Source organism: Balaenoptera ricei, chromosome 10, assembly GCF_028023285.1.
Source record: "Balaenoptera ricei isolate mBalRic1 chromosome 10, mBalRic1.hap2, whole genome shotgun sequence".
NCBI lineage: Eukaryota > Metazoa > Chordata > Mammalia > Artiodactyla > Balaenopteridae > Balaenoptera > Balaenoptera ricei.
Window position 1 is genome coordinate 10,584,873 of NC_082648.1, and position 27,081 is coordinate 10,611,953.

Below are 27,081 nucleotides of genomic sequence, written 5' to 3' on the forward strand. Positions count from 1 at the left end.
CGGACCAGGGCTCGAACGCATGTCCCTGCATTGGCAGGCGGATTCTTAACCGCTGCACCACCAGGATAGCCCTGGTTATCCATTTGAAATGTAGCAGTGTGTACATGTCAATCCCAAACTCCCTAACTGTCCCTCGCCCCTCCCCCCGCCATAACCATAAGTTCATTCTCTAAGTCTGTGAGTCAGTTTCTGTTTTGTAAATAAGTATCATTTTTTTTTGGATTCTACCTATAAGCCATATCATACAATATTTCTAATATAATTATCATCTTTTAATATCTATCTTTGTGTTTAGTCACAAGAGTGCTTCATGTGTAATCCAGAGGGCTTGACTTTGCCTGGGTCTCTTACCTACTAGAGGAGCTCAAGTTGGCACGTGTAGTAACCAGTGCTGCACCTCCTGCTCATGTTTTTTTCCTTTTATTTATTTATTTTAAAAATATTTATTCATTTAGGCTGAGCCAAGTGTTAGTTGCAGCATGCGGGGTCTTTAGTTGTGGCATGCGAACTCTTAGTTGCGGCAGGCATGTGGGATCTAGTTCCCCGACCAGGGATTGAACCTGGGTCCCCTGCATTGGGAGTGCGGAGTCTTACCACTGGACCACCAGGAAGTCCCATTTTTTTTCCTTTTAAATAGACTTTATTTTTTAGAGCAGTTTTAGATTTACAGCAAAATTGAGTGGAAGGTATAGAGAGTTCCCATATACTCAGTGCTTTCCCTTCCCAGCCTCCTCCAGTATCAATGCCCCACACCAGAATGGTACATTTATTATAACTGATGAACCAACATTGATATATCATTATCACCCAAGGTCCATAGTGTACATTAGGGTTCATTCTTGGTGTTGTACAATCTATGAGTTTTGGCAAATGTCTAATGACATGTATCCACCACTGTAGAATCATACAGTGTAGTTTCACAGCCCTAAAAAATCCTCTGTGCTTTACCTATTCATCCTTCTCTTCCACCAAACCCAGGCAACCACTGATCTTTTTACTGTCTCTAGTTTTACCATTTCCAGTATATCATATCGTTGGAATCACACAGTATGTAGGATTTTCAGATGGGCTTCTTTCATTTACTAATATGCATTTAAAGTTCCTCAATGTCTTTTCATGGCTTGATGGCTCATTTCTTTTTAGTGCTGAATAATATTCCATTTTCTGGATGTACCACAGTTTGTTTCTCCATTCACCTACTGAAGGACATCTTGGTGGTTTCCTGGTTTTGGCAATTATGAATAAAGCTGCTGTAAACATCTGTGTGCAGGTTCTTGGGTGGATATGTATTTTTACCTCCTTTTGGTAAACACCAAGGACTGTGATTGCTGGATTATTTGGTAAAAGTATGTTTAGTTTTATAAGGAACTGCCTAACTGTCATCCAAAGCAGCTCTACCTGTGGGCTGTGGTGTAGTGGTGACAGGCTAGGAGAATGGCCCTCTCCTCAGTTCTGTTATACTTGCACCAAGTTTCACAAAGCCTTTCATGAACACAGCTAGAAACCTCAATAAATGAAGCAAAGTACAAGTAACAAAACAAAACAAAAAAACAAAGTAGCTGTACCATTTTGAATTCCCACCAGCAATGAATGAGGGTTCTTTTTGCTCCATATCTTTTTTTTGGGGGGGGGGGTATTTTTATTTTATTTATTTATTTACTTATGGCTGTGTTGGGTCTTCGTTTCTGTGCGAGGGCTTTCTCTAGTTGTGGTAAGTGGGGGCCCCTCTTCATCGTGGTGCGCGGGCCTCTCACTATCGCGACCTCTCTTGTTGCGGAGCACAGGCTCCAGACACGCAGGCTCAGTAATTGTGGCTCACTGGCCCAGTTGCTCCACTGGCATGTGGGATCTTCCCAGACCAGGGCTCGAACCCGTGTCCCCTGCATTGGCAGGCAGATTCTCAACCACTGCGCCACCAGGGAAGCCCTGCTCCGTATCTTTGCAAGCATTTGGTGTTGTCAGTTTTTGATTTGAGCCATTCTAATAGGTGTGTAGTGGTATCTCATTGTTGTTTTAACTTGCATTTCCCTGACAACATATTATGTGGAGCGTCTTTTCACGTGCTTATTTGCCATCTGTATATCTTCTTTGGGGAGGTGTCTGCTAAGATTTTTTGCCCATTTTTTAATCAGGTTGTTCTTTTCTTATTCTTGAGTTGTAAGAGTTCTTTGTGTATTTTGGATAACAGTCCTTCATCAGATATGTCTTCCGCAAATATTTTCTCCCAGTCTTTGGCTTATCTTCTCATTCTCTTGAGCTTCTACTCATGTTTAAAGTGCAGCTCAGTGCTCATTTTCTGTGACATTGGGCTTGTCTCTTCCCTTCCCCAGCAGTTGATCTCTGTTGACTTTGTACTGGCACTGTACCTTTTACAAACATCCATTGTATTGTAAGTATTTACCCAGCAGACTGTGAGATTCTTGGGGAGAGGGTCGTGCCACTCATTTTTGCGTTTCCACAGCAAAGAGCAGTGTCTGGCATTAATTAAGTCCCCAGTACATGTGTGTTGAGTGAACTGAGGTTTAACTTGAGGACACCCCTGCCTCCCTCAAAAGTACAGGGGGAGTTTTTCCTTCAGCAGAGGTAATGAGACACGTGCTCTGGGAATGGCATTCTGGTACCGGTTACATTACCTCTTCACCTGGACACAGGTATTTTTGCTGAATTCCAGATGCAGGCCATCTAGTCTGCACCAGAGAAGTCACAGGGGGGCAAGAAGCTGAATGTCCTCCCTACTCATGACAAAATATTTGTGAAAAGCTCTGAGGCTCTTCGTGGGCAGGGAGCCTGTTCGTCGTGGGCGCATAATCTTTCAGAGGGTGTATCCCAACTCAGCTCTTCTGCTCCTCTACCCATGTCTGCATATCTGCATAGCTAGAACCTTCACTTAATTGATTTACCATTCTGTCTGCCTCCAGAAAGTCTCTTTTGGTTTCCTGAATGGAGCCATATGTGCGAATACACATGCGAGCCTAGGTGGTGAAATTCCTCTTGAATTCTTTCACGGATCAGAATGTTTCAACCTTTAAAATCAAAACCCTTTCCTCACTCTCTTCTCTCTCTACTTCCATCTTCTTTCTGTTTCTTCTCACATATCATCTTTGCCTCTCTTTCCTTTGGCTTGCAGTGTTTTTGTAAAATTCCCCCTTCCTGACCCATCTACTCTTTGGCATTTAGCTCAGAATACGTTCCATTATGTTTAAGAACCCTTTTCTCTCAACGGAGCTTCTATTGGGATCAGGCTCTGTGTCCAGGCTTGGGTTAAACCCTCGGGCGAAGTAATTCGGAGAAGAAAGAACTTTCACATGGTTTATAGGCTTGTGACCATTTGGCTTAATAGACATGAATGCTAAGACATTCAGAGGAAAAGTAAAGAAAAATCCCTTAAAAGATCACGATGTTTTGTCTGCAAGACTTCAGGCTTTTGATGTTAGGCAGGAAAAATATGTGGATTCTTGACTGAATTTTGCAACTTCCACAGGGTGTTTTAGGAATATTTAGATAATAGTCATTACTAGCATCTTGGATCAATTTAGGTAATTTAAAAAGTTACCAAAGTATTGCTTACTTGTTGTAAAAAGTCCAGGTAAGATGGGAGTCTACAGGGTAGAAGCTTAAATGTCCTTCTAATGTCGTTTCCCCTCCTTCCAATTTCACTGTTTCCTAAAATGAATCAGAGATTGACCATCTTTTTGGACATTTTTTTTTCTGTGCATCTGCATACATTCATAGTTGTATTGTTTTTTTTTAATGTAAATGGTCATTTTATACAATTCCCTCTGTGATGTTCATTTTTCTGATGAACAATAGACCTTGGCGATCTCATGTCAGTACACCCTAAGCTACCTCACTCTTCTGTGCTGCTGCCTAAGATTCTGTACCATGGACACATTGTCATTAATTTAAACATTTCCCTAGGGAGGGGTGTTTGGCTTGTTTCTTTTCTTTTTTTCCCTTTCTTTTCTTTTTAAAAAATTTTCTATATTAAACAAAAAAATCAATAAATGTCCTTACACATATATTTTTTCCCATGTGTGTATATTTCTGTTGCATGTTATCAAGCTTTATAAGTTGTTGCTGATTCCAAGTGAGATTGAACATCCTTTTTTATTTGTCTATTTGTTTTTCTTTATTTCAAAGAAATTATTTCTGTAAATTTCCTTGTTTACTCTTCTTAGGAGTTATATGTATTTTCTTATTCCTTTTTAAGGACTTTCCCCCAACATTTTACTATGAAAAATTTCAAGCATACAGACATGTTGAAAGAATTGTGTAGTAGACATCCACACACCCACCATCTAGACTTGATCATTAACATTTTCCTATATTTACTTTATCATTTATCTTTCCATCTATTCACCCCTTTATTCATTTATCAAGCCACCTTATTTTTGTGCCTTTCAAAATTAAGTTGTTGATATCCATACACTAAATACTCCAGATGTTTATCAATAACAGACTTTGATATTCATTTACAGTCCTATTTTTTGAAGTAAAATTTACATACAGTAAAATGCACAAATCTTAAGGGTACAATTCAATGTAGGGAGCTTTTTATATATTAAGAGTAGCAATCTGGGACTTCCCTGGTGGTGCAGTGGTTAAGAATCCGCCTGTCAATGCAGGGGACACGGGTTCGATCCCTGGTCTGGGAAGATCCCATATGCCACGGAGCAACTAAGCCCGTGAACCACAGGTACTGAAACCCGCGTGCCTTAGAGCCCGTGGGCCACAACTACTGAGCTCACGTGCCACAACTACCGAAGCCTGAGCGCCTAGAGTCCATGCTCTGCAACAAAAGAAGCCACCACAATGAGAAGCCCACGCACCGCAACAAAACATAGCCCCTGCTCGTTGCAACTAGAGAAAGCCCACGTGCAGCAACAAAGGCCCAATGCAGCCAAAAATAAAGTAAATTAAAGGTGTTGCATGTTTCATTGTTTAAAAAAAAAAAGAGTAACATTCTTTCCCCTTATATATATATTGCAAGTATTCTCTCTCAAGCTGCCTCTTAATTTTTAACTTTGTTATGATATCTTTCACATACAGAAATGGAAAATGTACATAGTCGATCTATCAATAATTTTCTTTTTTCATTCTAAGTGTTATGTTTGCTTAGGAAGATGTCTCCCAACCTAATATTACCTTTTCTTTATAAAGCAGAAATATTTTCACTTTTTAAAAAAAATTTATTTTATTTATTTATTTGGCTGCGTTGGGTCATTGTTGCTGTGTGCAGGCTTTCTCTAGTTGTGGTGAGCGAGGGCTACTCTTCATTGCAGTGCATGGGCTTCTCATTGGGGTGGCTTCTTTTGTTGCAGAGCACAGGCTCTAGGCACGCGGGCTTCAGTAGTTGTGGCATGCGGGCTCAGTAGCTCTGGCTCGTGGGCTCTAGAGCGCAGGTTCAGTAGTTGTGGCGCACGGGCTCAGCTGCTCTGCGGCATGTGGGATCTGCCCCGAGCAGGGCTCGAACCCGTGTCCCTTGCATTGGCAGGCAGATTCTTAACCACTGGGCCACCAGGGAAGTCCCCTAATATTACTTTTTGACTTCCATATTTTCAGTGCTTTGGTAGTTCTATTTAAAAAATTTAAAATCCACATTAAATTGTATTTTTGTGTAGGGAGGAATATAATATAGCTTTTGCAGTGGGGAAACCAGTTGTCCCAAAGCCAAACACTCTTTTTAGAATTCTCTCCTATAGTCTTTGAGTTTTCTCCAAACCTTAGAAGAAATTGGAAGAGTGAAGAGAGAAAAGGCAGCAAAAAAGCAGAAGGTAGGGCAGAAGGGGATGGAGAGAGAGTGGATGAGATTGCTGGAGTGATGATTTTAAAGGTGTCACTAAAATTTTCTACAACAATTGAGTGGAATGATTTCTGGCATAAAACAGTGAACATGCAAGGCTAGTTTTTGACAGCATCTCCCAAATAATACTATTTTCTAACTTAAACAACATGGTAAGATGATTCAGGGTTTGGGATTTGCAGTTTCTGTATCTTCTTAGTGGAGATATCTGTGAATGAGTTAGAGCCCAGATATGAAGTTTGGAAGATAAAAACTGCAGCGTTAACGATTGATGAGTCTCTACAGACATGGAAATGAGAGAGAGAAAGAAGACAGCAGCCAAGAGCAGGCATATGGGGGATCTGGTCTACATCTTGCTGACTCACTTTCGAGGTGGGGACAATGTAGCCTTTGTAAGGGGGCATGACCTAGGGTTTGAGAAACAAGGGAGCAAAAGCAATTTGAACATGTAGTTCCTTTTTTTTTTTTTAACTTTTTATTATGTATTGGGGTATAGCCGATTATCAATGTTGTGATAGTTTCAGGTGCACCGCAAAGCGACTTAGTCATAGGAACATGTAGTTCTTTTGAGAACACATCTAGAATATTTTATTCAGTCTTGGAGATGTTACTGTTGTGTAGGGAGAGATAATCAATTGAGTGAATCGGAGAAACAGAAGAATAAATTATTTGTTAAGAGGATATGTTAAGATAATATATGCAAAGGCATTTTGTAAACTCCCTTGTGTAACACAAAAGCAAATGCTTTCTATTATTATAATACAAGGAAAGAAAAAGGAGGTATGATTTTTTTTTTTTTTTTGGTTCCATGATAAACACTTACAGGCATCAAGAGAACTATATGTAGGGGTTCACATATATCATGCTTTTCTCCAAACACAATCTCTATTTATTTAGGATCTACTCAGAAGATAATATTGTACCATATGACCTAGCCATTCTCCACCTCGGCATTTGCCCAAGAGAAGTGAAAGGATATACCCAGACAACAACTTGTACATGAATGTCCATAACAGCTTTATTCATAATAGCCCCAAAGTGGAAACAACCCAAACGTCCATCAATATGTGAAGAGATAAGCAAATGTGTTATATGCATACAATGGAATACTATTCAGCAATAAAAAGGAATGAACTATGGTAGACCCAACAACATGGAATAAATTTCAAAATAGTTACACTGAATGAAAGAATCCAGGCAAAAGAGAGCACATGCCTTTTGATTCTGTTAATATAAAAGTCTAGAAAATGCAAACTATGGGGGAAGGGGAGACAGTGAGGGATTACAAAAGGGAACAAGGAAAGTCTGGGGGTTGATGGGTATGTTCATTATCTTGATTGGGGTGATGGTTTCACGGACGTATATCCTTGTTAAAACTTTTCAAATTGTACAGTTTAAACAGTGTACTTTATTGCATGTCATTTATACCTCAATAAAGCTGTTTAAAAAAAGATAATATCAGAAGGTAGCTATTCACTTTGAAAAACATAATCATTTCTAAAAGATTCAAAATTAAAAATTTTTAGCAAGCACAATTTGCTCCTGCATTCAATCCACGATTTGATTCAGAAAAATCCAGTTTATACCACATATTTTTAGAATTAAAATCTTTTAAAGAATTTTTCTTAGAGTTTAAGGAGTTTGTGATCATCTATGAGATGAAAAATGAGTCCGAGGGAAATATAAGAGGTTTGTAAATGCATCTGTTCACCATGACACTCTTAGGGTTATAGAATTAGTTCTCCAGAGGGAAATTATAGAAGTCCCATTTACCATAGTCAAGAAAATCCAACTGTACAGAGACTCAGCTAAGAACAGAGCTCAAAACTTGTAAATGCTTTCATCCAACGATATAAGCTTTTCCAAACACCAATTAACAAAGTCTCACACCATCCTAGGAGCAGAGCGGTACAATCGTCACTCCCTTTATAGACTGAGAATTGGACTCCAAAAGTGCTAAGACAGCCAGCTCAGGGTCCCCTGGTGGGGCAGCTGCTGACACAGGGCAGAAGCTTGAGTTCTGCATCCTGGCCCTTCCCTTACATTCTCCAAACAACAAGAAATTCTCTGGCCCTAAACCAGACCATGGAGGGGGAAGAAAACTCATGCCTTGACCAGTTTGCTTTGGAACCAAGACGGTATTTGAGGCACAACAAGGCAGTGATCTACAACAAGTGTGAGGCTAATCTCACTTCATCCCTCACTATTTTGGACCAGTTCTCTTCTGTCTTCATTGAACTCTTTGTGAGGGAAAGAATGTGTTATTGAAAGCTAAATGATTTCTTGGTAAGCTCAAAATCAGGATTTTCACCCATTTGCTTTTCATCTGTTTTGTGTTTTCACACAAATTAGAGATTCTCTCAATTCTGTGGAAACTCTGGGAAATGCTCAATCCTGATGGATTGATGACACAATAAATTTGGAATCTCCAGGACCCAGGAAGGGAAAGCCTAGTAGACTCAAAGCACCAGCAAATGGAAGATTTGGTTTACTTCTGAATTTTGAGGAATTATGTAGCCTATCAGGGCCCCCTCGTTGTCTGGGGTGTGACTTCTGTTGGCTTTGGTTCACAAAGGTGGAGGAACCAGTTAATTTAGATGTCAGATCCTATGATCAGAAGCATTCTTTTCCTGGATGACAAGGTTTGAGGTTCTAGCCCATGTAAGACTCATTTACCATGAGTTTCTATCGTAGCTCTTCTGGTAATGCTTGACTTACCTGGGAGTCACGCATACAGCAGACGCAGCCTTCTGAAATACAGCTGAGAAAACAGAAGGGAGCAAAAAAGGCCTTTGGGTGGCCAACACGGGCATCAAAAATCCACAGAGCGATGCCTTCTCTCTTAGAGACTATTTCCTTTTATTTCTGGCATGACCTAATAAGTTTAATTCTGCTCTACAGCAGATTAGAATCAGTGCATTAATGGGGCAGGGAGGAACTTTTGGGAACAGAAGCAAGAAGCTGGCAACTTTATGGTATGGGAGCAGAAAGAAGAATTATAAAAGCACAAATAAAAATGCAAGTAACATAGTCTGAGGTAAGGGCAAATAGCTCTCTATAATTCCAAAGCCCAAGAGTTCATTACTTTTCAACATCAAAGTTCAGTATTGGAGGTTATAATTATTTATTTGTTCTACAAATGTATATTGGGAGCCTGAGTACACCACCAGGTACTGGGTATGTAATGACAGAAATGGTTCTGTCCTTATGGAGGTTAAATAAATTATGTTGGGTCGGTTCTGTTTAGAAAAATAGAGAATGCTACCATATATTTAGAGAGAGTTCCATACCAATGAAAAATGTTTAAACGATTTGATTCCCCAAATTTTAGGCTCCAGGAATCTGGGAGAATCCATTATGTAGAACAGTTCATTTCCCACTGGACCTAATAAATGAGGCATTAATCATAGCAGCATGACATTGTTATTAGTTTGAAATTAAGAGCAGTATGCATATGTATTATTTTCTGAAGACACAGATGTCTGCTTTGTCCTTTAATTATTGCCAACGCCTGTGACATTATACATTTCAGCTCAATTAAGGCAGCCTACTACTCCTGGGGGTGAGGAGACCTGGGGACAACCTTGCTCTTTGATGAAAGGCAGTGACACATTCCAGAAAGGAGAAAGTAAAGAGACAGCACAGGGTATAAGGGACCCCCAATTTTCATTTGTTTATGGAGGACCCTCTTTTTTTTAGCTTCTCTCCCTACCTTTCTCCCAAGCCCCCCTTTTATTTTTTTTTAACATCTTTATTGAAGTATAATTGCTTTACAATCATGTGTTAGTTTCTGCTTTATAACAAAGTGAATCAGGGACCCTGAACCAAGATGGTGGAATATAAGGACGTGCTCTCACTCCCTCTTGTGAGAACACCAGAATCACAACTAACTGCTGAACAATCATCGACAGGAAGACACTGGAATTCACCAAAAAAGATACCCCACATCCAAAGACAAAGGAGAAGCCACAATGAGATGGTAGGAGGGGTGCAATCACAGTAAAATCAAATCCCATAACTGCTGGGTGGGTGACCCACAGACTGGAGAACAATTATACAACAGAATTCCACCCACTGCAGTGAAGGTTCTGAGCCCCACGTCAGGCTTCCCAACCTGGGGGTCCGGCAACAGGAGGAGGAATTCCTAAAGAATCAGACTTTGAAGGCTAGTGGGATTTGATTGCAGGACTTCGACAGGACTGGGGGAAACAGAGACTCCAATCTTGGAGGGCACACACAAAGTAGTGTGTGCGTCGGGACCCAGGGGAAGGAGCAGTGACCCCAAGGGAGACTGAACCAGACCTACCTGCTAGTGTTGGAGTGTCTCCTGCAGAGGTGGGGGGTAGCTGTGGCTCACCATGGGGACAAGGATACTGGCAGCAGAAGTTCTGGGAAGTACTCCTTTGCGTGAACCCTCCCAGAGTCTGCCATTAGCCCCATCAAAGAGCCCAGGTAGGCTCCAGTGTTGGGTTGCCTCAGGCCAAACAACCAACAGGGAGTGAACCCAGCCCCACCCATCAGCAGTCAAGCAGATTAAAGTTTTGCTGAGCTCTGCCCACCAGAGCAACAGTCGGCTATACCCACCACCAGTCCCTCCCATCAGAAAACTTGCACAAGCCTCTTAGATAGCCTCATCCAACAGAGGGCAGACAGCAGAAGCAGGAAGAACTACAGTCCTGCAGCCTGTGGAACAAAAACCACATTCACAGAAAGACAGAAAAGTTGAAAAGGCAGAGGGCTATGTATCAGATGAAGGAACAAGATAAAACCTCAGAAAAACAACCAAATGAAGTGGAGATAGGCAACCTTCCAGAAAAAGAATTCAGAGTAATGATAGTGAAGACGATCCAGGACCTCGGAAAAAGAATGGAGGCAAAGATCGAGAAGATGCAAGAAATGTTTAACAAAGACCTAGAAGAATTAAAGAACAAACAAACAGACATGAACAATACAATAACTGAAATGAAAACTACACTATAAGGAATCAATAGCAGAATAACTGAGGCAGAAGAACGGATAAGTGACCTGGAAGACAGAATGGTGGAATTCACAGCTGCGGAACAGAATAAAGAAAAAAGAATGAAAAGAAATGAAGACAGCCTAAGAGACCTCTGGGACAACATTAAACGCAACAATGTTCACATTATAGGGGTCCCAGAAGGAGAAGAGAGAGAGAAAGGACCAGAGAAAATATTTGAAGAGATTAGAGTCAAAAACTTCCCTAACATGGGAAAGGAAATAGCCACCCAAGTCCAGGAAGCGCAGAGAGTCCCATACAGGATAAACCCAAGGATAAACACGCTGAGACACATAGTAATCAAATTGGCAAAAATTAAAGACAAAGAAAAATTATTGAAAGCAGCAAGGGAAAAATGACAAATAACATACAAGGGAACTCCCATAAGGTTAACAGCTGATTTCTCAGCAGAAACTCTACAAGCCAGAAGGGAGTGGCATGATATACTTAAAGGGATGAAAGGGAAGAACCTACAACCAAGATTACTCTACCAAGCAAGGATCTCATTCAGATTCGAAGGAGAAATCAAAAGCTTTACAGACAAGCAAAATCTAAGAGAATTCAGCACCACCAAACCAGCTCTACAACGAATGCTAAAGGAACTTCTCTAAGTGGGAAACACAAGAGAAGAAAAGGACCTACAAAAACAAACCCAAAACAATTAAGAAAATGGTCACAGGAACATACGTATCTATAATTACCTTAAATGTGAATGGATTAAATGCTCCAACCAAAAGACACAGGCTTGCTGAATGGATACAAAAACAAGACCCATGTATATATTGTCTACAAGAGACCCACTTCAGACCTAGGGACACATACAGACTGAAAGTGAGGGGATGGAAAAAGATATTCCATGCAAATGGAAATCAAAAGAAAGCTGGAGTAGCAATACTCATATCAGATAAAATAGACTTTAAAATAAAGAATGTTACAAGAGACAAGGAAGGACACTACATAATGATCAAGGGATCAATCCAAGAAGAAGATATAACAATTATAAATATATATGCACCCAACATAGGAGCACCTCAATACATAAGGCAGCTGCTAACAGCTATAAAAGAGGAAATCAACAGTAACACAATAATAGTGGGGGACTTTAACACCTCACTACCCCAATGGACAGATCATCCAAAATGAAAATAAATAAGGAAACAGAAGCTTTAAATGACACAATAGACCAGATAGATTTAATTGATATTTATAGGACATTCCATCCAAAAACAGCAGATTACACTTTCTTCTCAAGTGCGCATGGAACATTCTCCAGGATAGATCACATCTTGGGTCACAAATCAAGCCTCAGTAAATTTAAGAAAATTGAAATCATATCAAGCATCTTTTCTGACCACAACGCTATGAGATTAGAAATCAATTACAGAGAAAAAAAAGGAAAAAACACAGACACATGGAGTCTAAACAGTACGTTACAAAATAACCAAGAGATCACTGAATAAATCAAAGAGGAAATCAAAAAATACCTAGAGACAAATGACAATGAAAACACAATGATCCAAAAACCTATGGGATGCAGCAAAAGCAGTTCTAAGAGGTAAGTTTATAGCTATACAAGCCTACCTCAAGAAACAAGAAAAATCTCAAATAAACAATCTAACCTTACACCTAAAGGAACTAGAGAAAGAAGAACAAACAAAACCCAAAGTTAGCAGAAGGAAAGAAATCATAAAGATGAGAGCAGAAATAAATGAAATAGAAACAAAGAAAACAATAGCAAAGATCAATAAAACTAAAAGCTGGTTCTTTGAGAAGATAAACAAAATTGATAAACCATTAGCCAGACTCATCAAGAAAAAGAGGGAGAGGACTCAAATCAATAAAATTAGAAATGAAAAAGGAGAAGTTACAACAGACACCGCAGAAATACAAAGCATCCTAAAAGACTACTACAAGCAACTCTATGCCAATAAAATGGACAAACTGGAAGAAATGAACAAACTCTTAGAAAGGTATAAGCTTCCAAGACTAAACCAGGAAGAAATAGAAAATATGAATAGACCAATCACAAGTAATGAAATTGAAACTGTGATTATAAATCTTCCAACAAACAAAAGTCCAGGACCAGATGGCTTCACAGGTGAATTCTGTCAAACATTTAGAGAAGAGCTAACACCCATCCTTCTCAAACTCTTCCAAAAAATTGCAGAGGGAGAAACACTCCCAAATTCATTCTATGAAGCCACCATCACCCTGATACCCGAACCAGAAAAAGATACCACAAAAAAAGAAAATTATAGACCAATATCACTGATGAACATAGATGCAAAAATCCTGAGCAAGATACTAGCAAACAGAATCCAACAGCACATTAAAATGATCATACACCATGATCAAGTGAGATTTATCCCAGGGATGCAAGGATTCTTCAATATATGCAAATCAATCAATGTGATACACCATATTAACAAATTGAAGAAGAAAAACCATATGATCACCTCAATAGATGCAGAAAAAGCTTTTGACAAAATTCAACACCCATTTATGATAAAAACTCTCCAGAAAGTGGGCATAGAGGGAAGCTACCTCAACATAATAAAGGCCATATACGACAAACCCACAGCAAACATCATTCTCAATGGTGAAAAACTGAAAGCATTTCCTCTAAGATCAGGAACAAGACAAGGACGTCCACTCCCACCACTATTATTCAACATAGTTTTGGAATCCTAGCCATGGCAATCAGAGATGAAAAAGAAATAAAAGGAATACAAATTGGAAAAGAATAGGTAAAACTGTCACTGTTTGCAGATGACATGATACTATACATAGAGAATCCTAAAGATGCCACCAGAAAACTACTAGAGCTAATCAATGAATTTGGTAAAGTTGCAGGATACACAATTAATGCATAGAAATCTCTTGCATTCCTATACATTAATGATGAAAAATCTGAAAGAGAAATTAAGGAAACACTCCCATTTACCATTGCAACAAAAAGAATAAAATACCTAGGAATAAACCTACCTAGGGAGACAAAAGACCTGTATGCAGAAAAGTATAAGACACTGATGAAAGAAATGAAAGATGATACCAACAGATGGAGAGATATACCATGTTCTTGGATTGGAAGAATCAATATTGTGAAAATGACTATACTACTCAAAGCAATCTATAGATTCAATGCAATTCCTATCAAATTACCAATGGCATTTTTTACAGAACTAGAACAAAAAATCTTAAAATTTGTACGGAGACACAAAAGACCCCGAACAGCCAAAGCAGTCTTGAGGGAAAAAAACGGAGCTGGAGGAATCAGACTCCCTAACTTCAGACTATACTACAAAACTACAGTAATCAAGACAATATGGTACTGGCACAAAAACAGAAACATAGATCAATGGAACAAGATAGAAAGCCCAGAGGTAAACCCACGCACCTATGGTCAACTAATCTATGACAAAGGAGGCAAGGATATACAATGGAGAAAAGACAGCCTCTTCAATAAGTGGTGCTGGGAAAACTGGACAGCTACATGTAAAAGAATGAAATTAGAACGTTCCCTAACACCATACACAAAAATAAACTCAGAATGGATTACAGACCTAAACGTAAGACTGGACACTATAAAATTCTTAGAGGAAAACATAGGAAGAACACTCTTTGACTTAAATCACAGCAAGATCTTTTTTGATCCACCTCCTGGAGTAATGGAAATAAAAACAAAAATAAACAAATGGGACCTAATGAAACTTCAAAGCTTTTGCACAGCAAAGGAAACCATAAACAAGATGAAAAGACAACCCTCAGAATGGGAGAAAATATTTGCAAACAAATCAGTGGACAAAGGATTAATCTCCAAAATATATAAACAGCTCATGCAGCTCAATATTAAAAAAACAAACAATCCAATCCAAAAATGGGCAGAAGACCTAAGTAGACATTTCTCCAAAGAAGACATACAGATGGCCAAGAAGCACGTGAAAAGCTGCTCAACATCACTGATTATTAGAGAAATGCAAATCAAAACTACAAGAGGTATCACCTCACACCAGTTAAAATGGGCATCATCAGAAAATCTACAAACAACAAATGCTGGAGAGAGTGTGGAGAAAGGGGAACCCTCTTGCACTGTTGGTGGGAATGTAAACTGATACAGCCACTATGGAGAACAGTATGGAGGTTCCTTAAAAAACTAAAAATAGAATTACCATATGATCCATCAATCCCACTACTGGGCATATACCCAGAGAAAACCATAATTCAAAAAGACACATGCACCCCAATGTTCACTGCAGCACTATTTACAATAGCCAGGTCATGGAAGCAACCTAAATGCCCATCAACAGACAAATGGCTAAAGAAGATGTGGTACATATATACAATGGAATATTACTCAGCCATAAAAAGGAACAAAATTGGGTCATTTGTTGAGACGTGGATGGATCTAGAGACTGTCATACAGAGTGAAGTAAGTCAGAAAGAGAAAAACAAATATCGTGTATTAATGCATATATGTGGAACCTAGAAAAATGGTACAGATGAACTGGTTTTCAGGGCAGAAGTTGAGACACAGATGTAGAGAACAAACGTATGGACACCAAGGGGGAAAGCAGTGGAGGGGTGGTGGTGGTGGTGTGATGAATTGGGAGATTGGGATTGACATGTATACACTGATGTGCATAAAATTGATGACTAATAAGAACCTGCTGTATAAAAAAATAAATAAAATAAAATTCAAGAATTAAAAAAAAAAAAAACCAAAGTGAGTCAGCTATACATATACATATATCCCCATATCTCTTCCCTCTTGCGTCTCCCTCCCACCCTCCCTATCCCACCCCTCTAGGTGATCACAAAGCACGGAGCTGATCTCCCTGTGCTATGCAGCTGCTTCCCACTAGCTATCTAAGCCCCCTTTCTAATGCCTGAAAATAAAGGGCCAAAAGGAATCGACTGAATGGAATTAGAACAGAGGGTGGGGGGGCCTGGGGATGTACCGTGCATTTAAAATGAAACGAAACCTAATGCCTCTCGGTTGCCAAGGCAGGAAATTTCTGCCCAACTGGAAGGGCTGGTTGCTGGAATGCTGGAATCCTTGAGGGGCCTTTCTGGAAGGGCTGGAGGAGGCGAGGCTGTGGGAGAGCTCCTTTGGGCATCCACACCCTGCTGCAGCCTGGCTGGGGGAATGAGTCAAGTACACCAGTGGTGTCAGGGCAGCTAGATGAGTCTGGCCCAGCAGAGGGATCATTTTGGAATGGGACAGCATTCCGGCGGGGTCATTTCTGTGTCAGGGAACCCTGGGCCCAGCAGGCCAGAGATGGTTGAATTGAACAGCTAGCGTGGAGCCAGCATTAGAACCAGAGCCAGAATCGATCTAAACTATATATCTGAAACTACTTGCCATTCCTGATTTAAAACACACACACACACACACACACACACACACACACACACACATGCACACCGAAGCAAAGCAAACACCCCACCTGTTCTAGAACTCCTCACACAGTCAAATCCAAGAAATCAATTAGATACTAAAATTGGGAAAAATTGGGTGAATTATCCCCATATTATTATTGGCCATCACTCCACAAAAGTTTCCATAGAATAAAAATAAATATTTTTTTCCTAGTAAAGAGTTTGGTGGTTTCCTATTATTAACTTATTTACCCTTAGTAATGAAGTATACACTCAGAAGTTTATGGTTAGACAGGTTTTACCCTGAGGAGTTAGCAGTCTAATTATAATGAAGACAAACAAGCATAAATACACGTAAGTGCTCCTCTCATCAAAATAACCTCCAGGCAGGGCCTCTGCCCTGTGGCTTCTGAACACCCCACTCTTAAATATGGCGTCTAGGATGGCAGGGTGTTCTAGGCGTCTGTAGTGCTGGGTGACTGCATTTATGGGGTTAAAATGGTGTTCTGCCTCCTTGGAGCCTGAGCTTTGAACCCACACGTGGGCAGTAGCGACCCTTGCCCACTGCTCAGTTGACAGCACTACTCAAAGCATCCACAGCGGCCAGTCCACATACCCTTAGTGGTCTAGGTCTACCGCCAGTGAAGGAGCTTGCACCAAAACGTCGACCACCCATGCCACTAAGCACACTGTTAGGTTCTACTGCCATTTTAGAGTAAGACCTCTCGATCAAAGGTTGGCCAGCTTTCTCTGTAAAGGGCCAGATAGAAAATATTCTAGGCTTTGCTGGACAGTCTCTATCACAACTAGTCAATGCTGCTGTTTGGTAGCGCTAAAAGAGCCATAGGCAACGCACCTCGAATGGGTGTGACTGTGTTCTAATACAATTTTTTTTTTAAATAAATTTTATTTATTTATTTATTTATTTATTTATTTATTTATTTATTTATTTTTGGCTGTGTTGGGTCTTCGTTGCTGTGCATGGGTTTTCTCTAGTTGCGGCGAGCGGGGGCTACTCTTCGTTGCGGTGCGCAGGCTTCTCATGGTGGTGGCTCCTTTTGTTGTGGAGCACGGGCTCTAGGCTCATGGGCTTCAGTAGTTGTGGCACGTGGGCTTCAGCAGTTGTGGCTCATGGGCTCTAGAGCACAGGCTTAGTAGTTGTGGCGCACGGCCTTGGTTGCTCCGCAGCATGTGGGATCTTCCCAGACCAGGGCTCGAACCCATGTCCCCTGCATTGGTGGGTGGATTCTTAACCACTGCGCCACCAGGGAAGTCCCAACTGTTTTTTTTTTTTAAACAAAAATTGGGGGACTTCCCTGGCGGTCCAATGGTTAGGACTTTGCCTTCCAATGTAGGGGGTGCTGGTTCAATCCCTGTTCGGGGAGCTAAGGTCCCACATGCCTTGCGGCCAAAAAACCAAAACATAAAACAGAAGCCATATTATAACAAATTCAATAAAGACTTAAAAAAAAATAAGGGTGATTAAAAAAAAAATGAAAATAAACAAAAACTGGCACAAGCAGGAAGTGGCCAGTGGGTTCGATGTGGCTTGGGGGTGGTTGAGGGGCTGCAGCTGGCCAACCTCTGCTCTAGATGAAGGAGGCTGTTCGTGGTTACATTCTGGTGTGAGTTCCTCACCTTGAATACTGCTGGACCAGACAACATGTGGAGGCCACACGAGGCAGGATCCCAGGGCCCATCCACCTGTTGCTGGGGAGACCATGGACAAAGATGTTCTCTCCTTTCTGATCAGAGGAAACATCTACCCTTTGGCCACCCTGCCTTTTCTCCAAACTCATCCATGGCTTTAGCACCATTGCCAGTTCTTATAACTTCACTTAGTAAATGCCCACCCCCTTTTCCCCAGTCTCCTTCTCAGTCTCCTTCTGCACTACTCCCCACCTTCTTGCCTCTCTCTCACTTCTAGTTCTCTGCTCTGGTTAACCTAGTTTGGGGCCAGTTATCCCAACTTCCACTCTCTGCCACCAATAGTGCTGCTTCTACGAATGTCTAGTAAGGCAGATCCTCCTTTTCCCACTTGTAGTCGCAAAATGGTCAAGGTCAGGCTTTCTGGGTCATATTTCTTCTTGTTTAGATGTCCAGATCCTCCCTCTGGAGTTCTATGCTATCAAGTCTTCTACCTCTTGCTTCTCTGGACGCTAGTTCTTAAAGACTTCCGTGCATTTGTTGTCAATAATACCCTATCCTCCAAGAGTAAGTTTCCGTGCTATGCGTCTTAATGATGAATGTTTCTCTCCTTTTCCATCTAGTTTCCATATGAGTTCACCTCTATCATTTCCTAAACTGCTCCCCTGACCTCTTGATCTTTTCTTCTGAGTTGCTGTCAGGAAACACCAATGTTTTCTCTGTATGAAAAGTTACCTAATTGGCCCTTCCTGTCTCTTTCTTGTTCCATTCAGGTTCCTTGACGTTGGATCTTTGTTCTTTTTTTTTTTTTTGTCTTTTCTTTTAAATTATTTATTTATTTATTTATTTATGGCTGTGTTGGGTCTTTGTTTCTGTGCGAGGGCTTCCTCTAGCTGCGGCGAGCGGGGGCCACTCTTCATCACGGTGCGCGGGCCTCTCACTATCGCGGCCTCTCGTTGCGGAGCACAGGCTCCAGACGCGCAGGCTCAGTAGTTGTGGCTCACAGGCCCAGCTGCTCCGCGGCATGTGGGATCTTCCCAGACCAGGGCTCGAACCCGTGTCCCCTGCATTGGCAGGCAGACTCTCAACCACTGCGCCACCAGGGAAGCCCTGGACCTTTGTTCTTTACTCTCACAATCAATACAGTGAACCATAGTTTTTTCCAGGAGCCAGCCACCCCTCACTGGGTTGGCAGAGGCTAGCTTTTTTGTTTTAACCTTGAATTTAAAGATTCTAGCTAGTACCTGGTACCTCGTGTATAGTCTGTAAATTTTTTAGGCTGACAACTGCACAGATCCATCACCCCAGCCCATGATTTCTCGTAACTAGGCAAAGGCACTCTGAGAATAGGCAGTAGTGAGGCTCCAGAGGAGTCGTGTGGCCCTTGGCCAGCTGCACTCTGATCAAGTCTGTCTTCTGTCTCTAAGTGGGTCTTTCCTCCACTGTTCCCATATCCGCCCTATCTTCTTTGAGGTGACCACTCTGCCTCCCAGACTTTTGTGGGCCCTACAGGAATCTCCCAGAGAACCTGGATTGTGGACATCGGTAGAATGGCATCATGCACCTGACCATAGCAGAGAACTGGGCAAGAGAGGGTGAGGGAGGCTGTGTCTTCTGCCCTTCTCCTCCCAACGGTGCAACGCTTTGGATGGAAGATAAACTCCTCCCCGGGATTGTTGTCAGTGATTGGCATCACCATGAACCCATCACTCGAGCCAGAAACCAAGGTGCCCCCTGGATAACTCCCTGTCCCTCACCTGCTCATTTCCACCATCGAGTCTTGTCATCACCAGCCTTAATATCTACTTCCTTTCCTCCTGCTGCCACTTTCATTCAGGTGGCCGTCAGCTCTTAGTTGGATTACTGTAACAACTCCCTTCTCTCTGGTCTTCTTGGCTCCAGTTTGAACCTGAGTAATTCATAATCTCCACGGTAGCCAGAGGGACCTTTCTACAATGCAGTTCTGACCCTTCAGTGGTTATTCATCTTTTTCAGGTTAATGGTCAGATTTCTGAGCCATTCCTCATCTGCCCCTTGGTTACCTTCCCAGACTCACCACTCACTACTCCCAGCACCTTCCCACACTTACCTTGCTTTTGCCTGTGCCCTCGCCCACTCGTCCTTCCCAGATCAGAGTCATTCTCATGGATGACCTTCTCCTCTGCTCTAGGGAGCAGAACAGGGGAGCTGATAGGAGCACAGCTCTGAAGTCCACCGACTGTTCAATTCCCAGCTTTGCCATTTACTTGCTGCATGACTTTGTATAAGTTACGTACCCTCTCTGGGGCTCTGTTTCTTTTTCTCTCTCTTTTTTTTTTTTTGAAAATGGGAATAATAAACTTACCTCCCTCATAAAGTTGTGAAGGTTGAAGAAGTTAATATATATGAAATACATAGAATAGCATTGGACACACAGCAAACACTGACTATGCTTTCGTCATCTAATTGTTGTCATTGTTATCGTTATTTTCTCTTCCAGTATGGGGGTAGGTGCCTCTCATATATGCTTCTGTTATGCTGACTGTTACCTGATCCTAGCACTTCCCACACTAGGTTGTTTAATCTTTACTTGTCTCCCTGTGAGACTGTGAGCTTTTCCTTTATTGAACGCAAACGCCCAGCACAGTGCCTGGTGCAGAGCAGATGTTCAAAAGACATTTCTTGAATAAATGGATGAATACAAAGCAAGGATTTTCAATTCCCTGTAAAATGAAGTAGAAGGAGAAGATAAGAGGAGAAAAAAATTGAAAAAAAAGAAAAAACCAACCCAAACACTGTTAAGACAGCTTTATGCCTCTCCTTACCAAGGACACACTCTCCTCTGCACCACCAGCAGTTGGGGCTTATTTTCTTCTTGGCTCAGCCAAGCAGACATCAGCTGTCACCTTCAGGTCCTCATCTTTCTTTGATCCATCATGATGGGTGATCAAGAGTTGATTTATGCACCCCAAAGTCTTTTTTTTTTAATTTAATTTTTACTTTATACTGGGGTATAGTTGATTTACAATGTTGTGTTAGTTTTAGGTGTACAGCAAAGTAATTCAGTTATATCTATCATCTATCTATCTATCTATCTATCTATCTATCTATCTATCTATCTCTCATCTATCTATCTATCTATCTATATCTCCATTCTTACTTCCACAGTCATAGCCATTCTGAGGATTCCAAAAGGCTGATCTCTGGATAACTGAGATGTTAAAGGCAGATCTCAGATCATTGTTGAGAATGGAATGGACCCTCAACTCCTCAAACCCTGAAAGCCAAAAACCAGTGTTGTGAGTTCAGTAATGGAAGGCTTCTGATTCCTGGAGTGAATCCCATTGGCAGTGGTGACAGCAGCAGGATTCACTTAATGAAGCTCACGGCGCCACAGTCTTCATTTTCTAACAACTGGACCTTGTAGACATTTGCTAACAAAGAAGTGACATGTGCTGCTTTGGAAAGGTCATGGTCAGGTGTCTTCAAAGAAGGGACCGGATGACAGTTTGAAAAGAGTGAGGAGAGCTGAGTGTGGTGAGACAGTCTCCCTCAGATCCTGACTATGGTGTAGCCAATGTGAAGCACTGGAATCCTTCAACTTTTCTTCCAACAAATGTTTATTGAGCGCCAACTATCTACCAGACACTGTGCTAGGCCCAGGAGACCCCAAAATGAATAACACAAATTGCTGCCCTTCAGAAGCTCACAGCCTGGAGCATTCTGTCTGGGGACAGTCAGAGACACCACCACATGTTGCTGTGCACAAGTGTCACATCTTATTCAGAGATTCAGTCCAAAGTCAGCATATAAAGTGAAATGACAAACGGAAATCACCCCTGCAAAAACCCCCGAAATCAACTCTAAGAAACTTCCTTCATTTTTCTTTGCATTTCAGCTAGAACTTCCTTTTTTTTAAATTTTTTTTTATTTTTTGAAGCTAAGGTATATTTTGCAGGGGGAGGGGAATTAAAAAAAAAGATGTCTTTCTCTTTCTTTTCTCTTCCTTTCCCTCTTTTTGTTTACTGAGCATGTGCAGTTAAATCCATGCAAGTTAAATGTGCATATGAGACAGCCCTGCATTATCCCTAAGATGGAAGTTTGTATGAATGTACTAAGTGCTCTGAAAGCACAGAGGAAAAAGGTTCTAACTTTATCCTAGGAAATCTAGGAAGGCTGCACTGAGGAGGTGTCATTCAAACTGGTGGAGGGTTAAGAGCATTCTAAACACAGAGAATAGCATGAACAGAGGCCTGTAGATGTGGGAGAGCAGAGTTTCTTCAGGGAATGATCTAGAGTTTACGTTTAGGGCAGGGAGGATGGTAGTGGAGACCATGGGGAGTGATGGGAAAAGAGAAGTTCATTAGGGCAAGACCATGATGCCAAAATATTGGCTCCCTGTACACCGATGCTTAAATAAGATACGGTGACGGAGTTTTGGAGGAGAAAGGGTGGCTTTATTCTTTGCCAGGCAGAGAGGGGAACACAGCAGGCTAGCACTTCAAGAACTGTGCCCCCCTCCCTGGGGCATAGGGAGAGGTGTTATAGTCGGGGCTTGTGGTCAGGGGTATGAGATAAGGATCTAGGCAGTACCAGTCTCGCATTCTTCTTTCTTCTGCAAAGTTTCAAAAAGGTGGGGTTGCTGACAAGATGAGGGTGTGAGCAGGGTCTCAGGTGGTCGGGTTTCCTAATCTTGATGAGCTTCTCTGGTCCCTTTAATCTCGCCTCAGGTGGTTTCCTGGCTGCTCCTCCCTTGATTAGCAACTGTTCACATCTGCCCTTTGGAACTCAGGGAAGGTCATGGAGGCTGGAGTCTTGCCTACAAGAAAGGGGGGACAAAAAGGCCTCTGTGCCTGGGAGCCCCACAGGCCCCGCTCGGTTTCAACCATGAAGGACCGAAACACACCATGTGGCTGGCGTAGCCGGAGGGAACACTGTGTTCACTCCCTAGCAGCCCCGCAGTCTCCACCCTCCCTTCTCATCACTGGCCACTTCCCTCCAGTGTTAACTACTTCCCGAAGTGGCCAGAGAGACCATTCTAGGCCTCAGTCCTGCTATGCCAGTTCTGACTCACAGAGCGTTGCTTTCTAGCTGAAAAGGATGCGTTTCTATTTCCTAAGCCTCTTGTCATCTAAGGATCATCAAGTCACCTGGAGACTTTGAATCACTACTAAGCTCACTCATGACCCTAAATGTAGGTGGGTGTTGTTTGCTTATGTAGTAGTTAGACTGTGGCACAGCTGCTCTCGGGGAATCCATGGACTAGACTTTGGCCTGGATGGGAGCCTAGATGATACACTACTTTCCACTTTGTCATTCAGACCGTGAGATGGGCATCTTCTGGAATCATGGAAATATTGCCTTTTTCACTTCCCTGGAAAAAAAGGGAAGTGAGTTTCATATTTAGAGCCTCTGGAGAAATTAAGGAAACAACAATGGAATTTTTGGACTAGAATTTATTCAAGATAACTTAGGTGTTCTAGCTAAAGCCTGGAAGGAGGCTTTATCAATTAGAATCAGATCAGGTCACATATAACGAAGAAAACAAAATAACAGTGTTTTAAACAAAATAGAAATTTATTTTCTATATTTTCTTCTATATAAGAAGTCTAGGGGTAAGCTGTCTAAGGTTGATACAATCATGCACAGTGTCAGGGACTCAGACTTCGGTGTTAATACTCTGTTATCCTCTGCATGTGGTTTCCATCTCATGGCCCTGGGTGGCTGCTCAAGCTCCAGCTATCACATCCATACTCCCAACAGCAGAAATAAGGAAGGGACAATTAAGAAAGGGGTTAAGTGTCACCTGACAACTGTCCTATATAGAGATTTCCTGGAAGCTGTCACACATCACTTCTGCTTATAACACATGGGCCAGAACTTAGTGGAGCCTGGGAAATGTCATTTCTCTAGTTGACAAGGTGAGAATAGATGCTACACTAGGCAACTAGCAGCCTCTGCCACAAATCCCACAAGCAAGAAACCAGCACTGTACATGTGCTCAGAGAGTGAACACACCCTCGCCTCTCCCCTCTGCTTCTTAACAAAGAGGCCTGTGCCTCAGAGAATCATGTAACAGCTGTAGGGGCCCTCCAGAGAGTCACTAAGCCTCACATCCGTGTGATATTTTTAGCACTGGTCTTAATTAAATGCCAGGGAAAGGCGGGGTCACCCCATGTGCTACCACCCTAGCCCTCCAAGTTTCTTGAGAACATCAGTATGGATGTTCCTAACTTTTCCCCAGACCTTCAGCTGTTTGAATGCTACGCAAGAGGTACCCCGCCTCTTTCTGAGCAATCGTGAATGTGCATTTCCTCTGTCACCTAGACAATACATATATGAGTGGCGACTGAGGACACAGGAGGGAAGAGGAAGTAGTGGTTCAAGTGGAGAAGGGATGGTGGGCGAAGAGGAGGAAGGAAAGGGTGGGCCTGCCCAGCCCTGTACAAATATGTGAATGAATCCAGTTTCTTTCCAGGGTCCGTCCCTATCTTTGGACACGATCCCCTTCCTTTGTTCTCCATGTCCTCACTCCCCTCTAGTCACCCACCCTCAGGTCCTCCTTTGCTCTGCCTTGACCAGTCTCTCCCTCCCTTTGTCCCACTCCAAAGCAACATCTGCTGCACTACGTCTTTAGGGAGTCCCATAAGCAATAGCACTTAACTAATGGCTAATAAATCACAGTCTTTCAAAATACGTTATATTTATTCACTCTCTCCTGTAAGTCTGATAAGCTTGTTCACTGCCAGAATGATCACAGTAAGAGTGTGTCCCTCCCAGAAGCCATATTTACATTGTAAGAGAGATTTCTAAGCCTGAACTCAGTGATACATTTATCACCTTCAAAAGAATGCTAGTAAAGCGAAAGGAATTAGGAGGTGACCCTGTGGGACTAGGGCTGGGGCTCTGGTGCCTGTGTCAGTCCACACCGTGAGTGATCCGTAATGAATAGATACGCAAGTGGAGATTTCATGAATGGACAATTTGCGAAGCTGTGGGATGAGATCGAGAGAACCACAAGGATAAACACGGTGGAAAACCCATGCAACCTCTCAGCCTGATGGCGCAGGGGAAAAGGGTGGCTAGCCGCCCCGGAGAGAGTCATGACTTTCAGAGAAGGGCTGTTTGACAGGAGTTGTGGCGTTGGGTAGAAGACCACAGCCACTGCCTGAACATGGCTCGGCAGGAGGGAATGAATCCCCAGACCTCTCTCTTCCCACCCCCCAATCTCTCACCTGCGCCTCCCATTGGCCAAACCCACCGGAAGCCAAAGGTGCAAGGGAGTCTGGGTAATAGTCTGAAGAGTTCAGCCTCTCAAAGGCAGGGTGGAGAAAGATGGAAAGTGGACCTGGAGGGGCAGATAGAAAATGTTTTAGCACATTAGCCTCTGGAAGCTTATACTTTAGTGCAGGAGACTGGTGTGCACATAATTCTAATTAGACAGATCAGACCTGGTGACTTTGCTGGGGAAGAGGGTTCCCTGTAGGAGCTAAGGAAGATAAAGTTGGATTGTTATTAGGACCACTTGGTGGAGAATTTCTAGACTTAAGGTTGAAGAAACAAAACAGTACAGAGCAGCCATCAAGGTCATAAATAGAATGTATTATTTGACTCATTTTATACTTTTCAGGGGTTTCTGTCAGTCCCTTAGTACAGTCTGGAAATCCTCAAATCCTCAAATCAGCTATAAATATTAATCAGAATAACCCGTCTTTTCTCCGTCCCTTCCTTCCTTCCTTCCTCCCTTCCTTCTTTTCTTCCTTCCTTCCTTCCTTCCTTTCTTCCTTCCTTCCTTCCTCCCTCCCTCCCTTCCTTCCTTCCTTCCTCCCTCCCTTCCTTCCTTCCTTCCTCCCTTCCTTCCTCCCTTCCTTCCTCCCTTCTTTCCTCCCTTCCTTCCTTCCTTCCTTCCTTCTTTCCTTCCTTCCTTCCTTCCTTCTTTTCTTCCTTCCTTCCTTCCTTCTTTCCTTCCTTCCTTCCTTCTTTCCTTCCTTCCTTCCTTCTTTCCTTCCTTCCTTCCTTCCTTCCTTCCTTCCTTCCTTCCTTCCTTCCTTCTTTCCTTCCTTCCAACAAATACTGAGTCCTTGGCACGTGGCGGGCACCATGTTAGGCATCTGCTTCCGGTTGGTATCAGCTCTGGGGTGGCTCTTTGTCATCACGGACCCTTCCTCTCTCTCCTGCAGACTAGCTTTTCCAGACCCTTTTTGAGAGACAATGATGCTTCATTGTTGCTAAGGTTGGAAAGAAGCAAGAGATGAAACTTTTTCATAAGGAATAAGCCATGTGGAATATGTATTTAAGTTCAAGCATGGACAGAGGAGTGGAGGGAAAGATTGGGACTCTGGAAATTCTGAACTAGAAGGTGAAGGCTGTGGGGCAACAGGGAAGGGAATGTCTTGGAAGTTCAGTCTTATAGAGGGATCGCCTTTAAATGCTAACTCGTGTCACTTTCCTTTCTCCCTCTCCACAAGAAATCAGCACACATGCAGAGGAAAAGCTACCTCAGCAGGTGAAGAGAGAGCCCTCTCTCAACTCACTTGATCCAGAACTGACCCTGTTTTAGATCTAAACTGGGAATTCAGTAGTGTACAAGTTCCATTCAAATAGTCCTAGAACCATTAAGCAATGCAGACAGTCTCTTGGACACTTGGTGTGGATTTCTGGCAATTCCCCTTGCCAACATGCCAACATGCCTCCCTCACCCGGTCTGCCAGCACCTGCCTATTTATCTTTCCCTCATTCTGCCAATTGTCAGTGACCTGATTTCATCATTTCCCTGGAGAACTCCTTTTCAGTCTGTCTCTCCTCTGTTCCTTGGGGCCACTGTTCTTTAATGACTCAGTATGTCTCGCCAGCCTATACTGAAGTATCTCTGAGGCATCCCCACAAGGATTCCAATTTTTACTGAGTAGCTACCTCTTTGCTAGAAAATGTATTTCGTTGCTTTCACAATGTCTCCTCCCTTCTCTGATGAGTCTTCAAATGTCAACAGGGTCGCCATGTTGGTTTCCACTTTGAACAGCACAGTTGTCAAGAGCGCTGATATCAGACTGCCTGGCGTTGAAGTCTGCTCCTGCTGTTAGCATCAATGTGATCTTGGATAAGCCACTTAACCACTCGGAGCCTTAGTTTTCTCATCTGTAAAATGGGAATGCTAATCGTCCTAATTTTGTAGGACTTTTGTGGGGATTGAAGGAGTCAATATGTATAAGATTCTGGGCCCCATGTTTGACCCATTACGTGTTCTCAATAACAGTAC

At 42.3% G+C, this 27,081-nt stretch overlaps 1 long non-coding RNA gene across 2 annotated transcripts in view; it reads left to right on the forward strand.

The window, feature by feature from the left end:
• Positions 1-26,863, forward strand: part of LOC132373019 (uncharacterized) — a 48,026-nt gene extending 21,163 nt beyond the window's left edge. Inside the window, exon 4 of one of the 2 annotated variants that reach the window (XR_009505327.1) lies at positions 26,815-26,863. This is a non-coding gene — a long non-coding RNA (uncharacterized LOC132373019). Of the gene's footprint in view, positions 1-6,700; positions 6,859-26,814 lie in introns of those variants that run through there. The other variant, XR_009505326.1, reaches the window with a different exon arrangement.
• The last annotated feature ends 218 nt before the right edge of the window (positions 26,864-27,081 follow it).